At 39.5% G+C, this 9,380-nt stretch overlaps 1 long non-coding RNA gene across 1 annotated transcript in view; it reads right to left on the bottom strand.

The window, feature by feature from the left end:
* Positions 1-2,202: 2,202 nt before the first annotated feature.
* Positions 2,203-9,380, bottom strand: part of LOC140068778 (uncharacterized) — a 150,109-nt gene continuing 142,931 nt past the window's right edge. Inside the window, exon 3 of the long non-coding RNA XR_011848554.1 lies at positions 2,203-2,311. This is a non-coding gene — a long non-coding RNA (uncharacterized lncRNA). The remainder of the gene's footprint in view (positions 2,312-9,380) is intronic.

Here is a 9,380-nt window from a genome sequence, read left to right as displayed (position 1 = left end):
CATGCCCAGTATAAAGATAGGTAGCCTGATCACACGTCCCCAGTATACAGATAGGTAGCCCCAGCACACACCACAGTCTATATATAGGTGGCCCCAGCAAACGCCATAGTATATAGATAGGTAGCCCCAGCACATGTTGCCAGTATATAGATAGGTAGCCCCAGCACACGCCTTCCATATACAGATAGGTAGACCCAGCACACAACCCCATTTTAAAGATAAGTAGCTCCAGCGCAAGTACAGGTAAAGCCCAGCATATTACCCCTCCTCTTCCCCCGTATACAGATAGGCCCAGCACACTGGAATCATTTTTGTTTAACTCATTGCTCTTTGTAATGCTTGTCTCTACTCTTCTTTTTCATCAGGGCCAGAAGAGCCAACACCATGCTCACACTATGACATCATGAGGCGGTGATCTACTGTGCCATAGTGTGCATTGGGGCGTAAAAAAAGAGGAGAGAAGAGGGGAGAGCCTGAAAGGTGAGTAATAAGTTGTTTTTTTATGTGCTGAGGGCAGTGGGTGGATGCCGGCATCCACCGTTGCCTCCACTGGTTAGTGCTCCAAGAAATCGCCCCCACTCAGTGAAAGAAACGGGTCTGGATGTCATACACAATGGCAATGGCTTGTTATGTTGACATTACCTGACTGCAAATACTTTTTCTATTGTCACATTCAAGAAAACCAATGATTTATCATCAGGACTGTAAGCTACTTAGATATCCCTTTATCTTTCTAAGCATCCTTATTTCTGTACATTTCAAATATCTAATTGAATATCGGTAGTGAAGGCGCAGTTACTGATAATTGCTATAATATATCTTTTCCAGGTAGAAAGGTACTTAGCATTAATTCACCAATTGAACAAATAATGAATTAATCTGAAATTGGCCCATATCCTAGTTACTGTGTCAGATACAAGTGGCAAATATAATTACTCTGTGATATTTTCTATGGAGATTGTGATGTCATTATCTATAATGAGCTAATCAAGTCTCAATTGCAGTTTCATTTGTGACATGACCCTATAGAATTGTTTCATTTAAAGCTCTGCATGCTGCCTGCATATCAATTACAATTACCGTCTCAAGTAAAGCCATTCGGTTTTAGAAAAAAATAATTTTCGTGTGTGAGAAGTTTTGAAGTTGGTCATTAGTTAGTTCTTGATGGTACTTGATGCTGTCAAAAACTTAGAGAGGATGAAAAATTATTACTGCAATATTTCCCTGAATGGGAAAAAGAATTCTAGGTTATATTAAGAAATCATGTGCTGCTCTGCCATTCATGCTTTTGGGCAGGCAAAAGTATAATATGATTGGACTATTTAGGGTATTTCCATGACCTAGTTTATGCTCCTTAAAAATTGTGCAAAATAAAACAAAAATGATGTAACAAATTCTAGCTTAGTCTTTTCCAGATGATGGAAAATCTACCTGTAAATGTTTTTATACTTAAATGAAATCTAGCACTAAGGGACAGTTACTTATAGATGCAGGGACCATTACTGGATATTTGTTATCCATTGCCCCTTTCCTTCTAAAATCAACTTTTGTTTTGGCTTTACAAACTGTTACACGGTCACATTCTTACCCCTGCTCCCTCAGCACTTGTGTATTGAGCAGAAGGGGTGTACCTGCCCCTCTCCTTCGGAGTAACTATGACCTGCACGCTCCACCCAGACCACAATGGCCATGACACCTAAAACTCTAAACACAAAAACTTCCATCAAAAGTTAAATGGTTGAAATGACTTACTCTAGGGTCTGTTTTTGCTCTATTGAAATGGATTTCCATGTTTGTTATTATAAAGTACTTTAAATTAACATTATTTAAAGTAATTTGCAGTACATGCGCCCAGCTGCACTTCAAATAAATCAGAAAGCCGTAATCTCTGATATATCTGACGGGCAGGGGGTACAACATATACAGGCGCACCATAGGCCAATGAATAATAAATGACCCCTATGTGTCTTATTCCAGTTCATTTCAGTTTGCAGAGGGTTAATAGTGTCCCACTTTTCGTCAAATTAGAGTGTCAGAAAAGCGAAGAGAAGCAGTCATTTTTTATTTTCCATTTGTGAAATGTGATATTTGCTTAAACCCGCTAAGGCATTACTCCATCTGCTTGTGCAGCCTTGATGCATTGCATAATAGCTAAAAGGCAATGAAGAAAAGCAATTTCAAAATTAACTTAAAACAATATCAGGATGAGACAGGGGAAAACCAAATTAGGAAGTGGTGATAAAAATATTCACAACAGCTGTTCCACAGACATCTCCCAAGTCGCTTTTTGAATAATTCCTTAACCCGTTTTCTGCAAAACAAACAACAAAAATCAATGTTTTTTCTGCAAAACGACTTTGAACTGAGGATAATTTATCATGTTTGAAATTAAACTCAATTATGATAGGGATTAGGGACTAAATGTTAGTTTTGAAAAAAAATAACTTTTTACATTTTTGATATTTATATTCTATTTTATACTTATATCAACTTATATTTATTAAGATAACCAAGTTGTTATGTTACAAAACACAGACCGGAGTCTAAGTGGTATCTGCTTTTCACCAGAGCCCGCTGCAAAGCAGGTTGGACTTGTTGCCAGGTGGTACCACCAGGTCGTTCTACAGGTGCGACTTTGTCCGTGGTGGCGGCCAAGGTGAAATACAGAATCGTAAGGCAAACTTGTGGTCGGGAAGGTCGAGACAGGCAGCACAGGATCAGAGTCAGGGCCGTAGCGGTAGGTCAGGACAAGCAGCACGGGATCAGAGTCAATAACGGAACCGGGGTCACAACAGGAATTTGGAAATACAGCAGATCGCATGAAAAAGCTTTCTCAGAGGCACTAGGCACAAAGATCAGGATATGGGTCGCAGGGGCACCCGTCACAGTCTGCAATGAGTTTGTATGTTCTCTCTGTGTTTGTGTGGGTTTCCCCCTGGGTCCTCCGGACCAACCAGGGTAAGGAAAATGTTATCTCCTATATGTTGTTATCAGTGATTGCCATTTAATCCAAATTTTCTTTAAATTTGTCAACTATACCATTGAGTAAATGACTAAGATGGTCATTGACCATAATCCATAATAATTACAAAGGCAAATGGAATTTCTTGATACATTCTGGTTTTAATGATTTTTGTTATCAATGAATTATACCAGAGGCTCGATGTGATCAGAGAGTCAGAGTTTTTTTTTTTTTACAAGAATCTTCTCTGCTCTCTGACAGCACATGTCAAGTATATCTGAAAGTTTCCTAGCTTCCAGGTATAAAACCTCATGCCGGACGCAAAATTAGAAAATTCTTTTAAGCGTAAAGGAAATCTACCATCAAAATCAAGCATGATAAACCAGGGGAACGTCCTCATAATTCCAGGCTTCATGTAGTTGTTATCCATGGGTTCCTTCCTTCTAAAATAAACTTTTAAATATATGCTAATTATCCTGAAGGGTTTTCTCCGCCTCATGTAAGCAGAACATATTTATTGCATAGTATAGCAGACTGTGAATCTGCAGCACCATGCGGCTCTAGCTGCAACCCCAGTAGCCCTTTGTACTCATTAACATAATTTAAAAAGTAGATTTTAGAAAGAGGAAAGAGGCAATGGATAACAAATACAAGTAGATCACCATAGTCACAGTGCCTGGATCTATGAGTGCCCCTAGTTTAGCCGTGGTTTAGCCGTGAGTTTAGTGGTAGCCTTTCTTTAATTGCGCTCGCGATGTGGTCTTAAAGTTGGAGATGCACAAAATGATGCTAAAGACGGGCGGGAGGCGGTATGAAGCAGCTACTGAGGCTGTAGAGTAGCCTTTACCTTGTTCTCTTAGGCTACTACAAGCCCCAAGTAGCATTTGAAATTTATTTGCATGTTATGCTATTAAATTTTATTTTGCCTGCAGCTGAATCCAAGTTTTAGACAAAAACAGGTTGCAGCTGCTGCATCCATAGCCAATCTGAATCAGGAGCTACTTCACAAAGTACTTTCCTGATGGTAGGTTTCCTTTAAGTAAAATTATCTTCAAAAAACAATAAAATGATGATTTAATATAGCAAAAAGTTAGTCCGAGTTACAGTATATTGTGGACTAGGGTCATTGTTGTTGCTTAAAGGTTGACAGTGATTTAACTGGGTATTTTTCCAAGTACCAAGTAATCTATGGTATAAATCATTGTGAAGGGGACTTATATCAGCTTGTCATTTTATAGGAAGTAGCTTTTAGAGCTGATCATGGTACTACGTGACATATTGAGCAGGTTTGCTGAGGCAGGTTTTATTGCAAAGGTAGTGAAATGTAGAAAGTACAAAAAAGTGAAAATTCTGTGTTTACATTTTTTAATCAAATAAAATTATGTAGTTACATTTTTAAGAAAGGTCAATTTTAAAGAGAACCTGTCACCAGGGAAACTCCTCACAAACCACAAATAGTACCTGTTAGATGTCTTTATACATATTCCACTGATGCTTCCATCCATTGAATTACAGACAGCCTTCTTCTAAAAAAGACTTTAATTGATTCCCAGGTGCCAGTCATGGGGGCGGGGAGCTGCAGTACACAGTCAAGCTATCCTCCTCCTCACTGAGGCTGACACTGCTAATGGCTGAAGAAATTGCTGAGGGTGAGGGAGAGACAGTGCTTCTGTGTTCTGGCTATGCTAAATAATAAACCTCTCCCTCAGAAAGTTGGGGGCTCTGAGCAGTGAGTAGACTCGGTTTTGTGTGAAAAGAAATCAATGTCAGCCACGGTGATGGGAGTAGGGTAGCTTGACTGTCTACTACATCTGCCCGCCTCCATGACTGGAACAGAGGAATCAATAAAAGTCTTTGTTTTAGAAGAATGCTGGCCCCAATCCCAGTATAATGGCATCTAACAGGTACTGTGTGTGGTTTGCAGGGGGATTCCCTTGTGACAGGTTCTCTTTAAATAACACAATAGATGTGAAAGCTTTACAAGCAACATCTAAAGATTAAAGGAACACTGGCAAGACTGTAATCACTAAAAAGATTGATACATTTGGTCTGATGTGTGTGGCAGGCCAATTGGTGAATGAAGTAGTGAACATGTCACTAGTAGTGATAAGTGGATCAGTTCAGGTCCAGATGAGCTGAGTTCAGCAAACCTCAACAGAAGTTCAGACCCAGATCCGAACACCCACCAGTAACATTCGTGATTGGTGCTTGCCTGTTCATCACTATTACTCACCTGCTATTGATCCTATAGCACCAATTGCGGGTGATAACCATTTAAATCCCTCTGGCAAAGCCATGTGCACCAACATTTTCCCAGGGATCATTATGGAGGAGTGATAATTCTCAGCTTTACTGGTGAAATTGAAAGGGTTAACACCAACAAACAGTGCTGGCACTGATCCCGGGTGTTAGCAACAAGGGTGAGCCTGAACACGGTAAACACAAACTTCTGACTGTCAAGTACATTGCAGTTTAAGTTCATTCATCCTGGTGTGGGTTACCACTGTACCCATCTATCATAGGAACTACTGATCTGTGTAGGCAATACCACATCCTATCTCTGGATGAGTTTTCCTCCCCAGATGAAGGGAATATGTTTATTTATTTCATCACGGATAGGGCTAACAAGGGATTCCTACCTTCTTAGGGATAGCCTAGGACTGCCCTTGTAAGGGCAGGAGCTGACACTGGGTTCAAATGGATATCACTGTTACTTATTTCTGACCTGGATGCTCTGATATGACTGACATCTTTCCCATGCTGTACAACTCCCCCCGATGGATGGAGTTGATTTGACCAAAAGTTTTACCATTTTTTTTTTAACCTTCTAATGCCTGTATCCAATGCATTTGATACAGTGCTGCATAAAAGGTTGGTACATAAGATGAGACTGCTAGGACTAGGGGAAGATTTGTGTCAATTGGCTTAGTGACAAAAAACAGAGGGTCGTCATTAATGGCACATTGTCAGATTGGGTTGACATTACCAGTAGAGTGCCACAGGGTTCAGTATTGGGGCAACTTCTTTTCAACATTTTTATTAATGACCTAGAGGAGAGGCAATTCTTCCATAGACAAAGGTTCTTTACTGTAAGAGCAGTGAGACTATGGAACTCTCTGGCACAGGTGGTTGTTATGGCGGACTCTATGTACATGTTCAAGAGTAGCTTGGATGACTTTCTGGAGAGCAGAAATATCACAGGTTATGGGTATAAAACATTTGTTTAATTCTTATAGGTTGGACTTGATGGACTTACGTCATTTTCCAGCCTTATATTCTATTATACCATGATCATTGTAGTCTATCTATTACTTACTGATTGTTGTCATTGGGGCATTCTAGCGGGCCTAATCTGTGTGCCTACTTCTGTGTATTTGTGTGCATTGGTGTATCTCACAATTGTGTACACCTATACTTTTGTATACATCTTGTACTTGAGGTTTGGTCTTATGTATACACAGGATAACTCATTGTGGCTCATTTACTAACGGTCCGAATGCCGCACTTTTGTCGGGTTTCCTGAATATTTCCATTTTGTGCCGAATTGCCCCAGGATTTTGGCGCACGAGATCGGATTTTGGTGCATCGGTGCTGGATTGCACGACAACCCAACAGATTTGGACAAACCGTGGAATTTAAAAAAGGAATTGTGTTGCAAGATCACACACTCACATGCATTGGGAAGAAGCAGGTGAACTCCGGCGTACCTCGGCGCAGCAGCGACACATGCAGGAGCTCGGACGCACAATGTTAGTGAATCGCGCCCCATTGTGTATCCTTTTTAATTTGTTGTTATTAAAAGTTACATTATATCAGTTTCACCAGTACTGAATTAGTAGGTGACTTGCAGTTCTTTATATATATATACCGAGAGAGTATATAACTTACAGGGACTGTATTATATATTGATGATATACTGCAGGATAATAGACAAAAGTGAGTCAGGTACTTAAGTACCAAATATGTGCATTTTGCAAACTTTACAATGACAGGACTGGTAGATGAGCTTCTCATGGTGGTGGTCTTGGCCAGATGAAGGAGACAGAAGATGTGAACGATTACAGTAAAAAATATGATCTTCACTGAAGTGCCCTGGAAAACCCATGGCTATGGCCATGGTAACAGCCTTTATTATACAGTCAATATGCATATATGTGCCAATAGACACCAACAGACATTGACGTCATGAGACAAACCAGAACTAACCATATATACTCGAGTATGTGCTGAAAACCCAAACTCGGCTTATACTCGAGTAAAAAATATAGGTTTTACCAGGTTTTTGTGGCAAAATTAGGGGCCTCGGCTTATACTTGGTAACTCTTTTTTTTTTTTCAAAAGTCCAAACTTAATTTACCTTCATAAAGTAGTAAACATTATATTTTATTAGAGGGAATGAGAATTTAGGAATCTTGTTATTTATGGTCCCATTACCATCAGTTGATGTTAATATGATCATTTAGGTCTAAAAGAATAACCAAGTAGCTGCAGGAAAGATCTACCCAGATTGTTTCATTACAGGGGATGGAATTACAGTATTTATTAAAACAGATACGTCAGAAATAGTGACAGGTCATCTTTAACAGATTTTAGCTATGCATTGTAAGTAAAGGGGTTAAATGCAATTAACTTTGTCACGTTAAGCTTCCCTCCTTTAAAAAATATGTTAATAAATACATCTTGATTACATCTGCAAATTGTTTAGAAAATTTGCTGATTGAATAGAAGAGAAATGGTTGGTTGCTCATGACTGTAATCACAGCTGATTGCTTCCTTTAGTAAGATGAATTGGATTATGCCTTATCGAGGAAAATCGCTCATCGCCGCTCGACTGTAAAAACATAATAGAAAATCAGAGACTTAGGTGGGAAGAGATGGAACAAGGTTTTCATGCATCATATGTAGACCCAGCCATTGCAGTGTCGATGAAAAGGTTGATTAGAAACTCAGCAAGATGTTAACATGGCAAAGTAATTCAACACCAATCCCATGATAAAAGGAGCTGTCATTAAGGAACATTTCCCAAAAATCAATGAGTTCCCGAACTTTTTCTACATTAAAAAATTCTGTTTTTTTAGCTATTCAAAACTCCTCCAAGATTTAGCAAGATTTCATGGTTATGAAGTAAACCATCTCTTGTACATCACTTCATGGTTAAAAAAATTTGCTTCTTGGTGGTTATAGAAAGTCATCAGCCGTGTCCATTTTTTTTTACCTAAGGAAATAATCTGCACCATTTAATAATTTCCAACAAGAAGCAATCAAATCTATACATATAAATAAAACTGCATTCAAAATTTTGCAGCCTTCAGGGCTGAAATCCTTCATTCCTATTTGCACAGATTCTGTACTTATCCATACATTGTATATTGAAGAGAACTTATCACCAGCGATCCCCTGCAAACCCCCCTCCGCCCAAACCATACACAAAACCTTTTAGATATCTTTATACATGTTTCACTGATGCCTCTATCTGTGGGATTAGAGCCACCATTCTTCTAAAATACTTTTATTGATGTCCCCTGTCACTTGAGATCCAATCATGGCGGCAAGGGAACTCAAACTAGAGTCAAACTACCCCACCTGATGCTGACACTAGAGAGGTTGAGAGAGACAGCAGCTGTATGTGGCTGTGCAACATCATTTGCCACTGCCTCAAGATGGAGGGGTTTAAATGAGCCACTGGCTGTGAGAAGGGCAATCAACCTCCTCATTCACTCCTCCTTCAGCGAGTCACATGTGTTTACAACTTCTGAGGGGTTCTGGGGTAGCTGTGTCAGCATGGGCAAGGGGGTTTGACTCTGTTGGAGCTCCCCCACCTCTCCAGTAACAAATCACATGAGTAAATGCTTTTTGTAATCCAATGAATGAGGTATCAGTGAAATATGTACAAAGACATCTTAAAGGTTCTGTGGGTGGTTTGTCGGAGTGGGGGTGACTATTGACAGGTTCCCTTTAATGTTCTTAAAATTAACATTTCCCTTTATATAACTGGAATTCAAATACGCTGTCAGGGCAACAAACCTGTTGTATTTCATTAGCAACTGAATAATGATAATAATATTACTCAGGGTTAGAGTGTGGAATAATGTGCAAAATTACTCAATGTTTCAAGTTTATTATTTTTACATTTTATATCGTTGAAATTTAATAGAGACCTTCTATTTATCTTCATGCCTTGTGATGAGTATTATCAATTGATTCACTAATTGATTCCCTATTGCTACCACTGTAGCATTAGTAATAGTGGTTATTGTTAATGGTAATTAGTAGAGATGAGCGAACATGCTCGTCCGAGCTTGATGCTCGGTCGAGCATTAGGGTACTCGAAACTGCTCGTTGCTCGGACGAATACTTCGCCCGCTCGAGAAAATGGCAGCTCCCGCCGTTTTGCTTTTTGGCGGCCAGAAACAGAGCC

Source organism: Engystomops pustulosus, chromosome 7 (assembly GCF_040894005.1).
Source record: "Engystomops pustulosus chromosome 7, aEngPut4.maternal, whole genome shotgun sequence".
Classification (NCBI taxonomy): Eukaryota; Metazoa; Chordata; class Amphibia; order Anura; family Leptodactylidae; genus Engystomops; species Engystomops pustulosus.
Note: the sequence above shows the minus strand (reverse complement) of the source record. Positions and strands in the feature narration are given on the sequence as shown.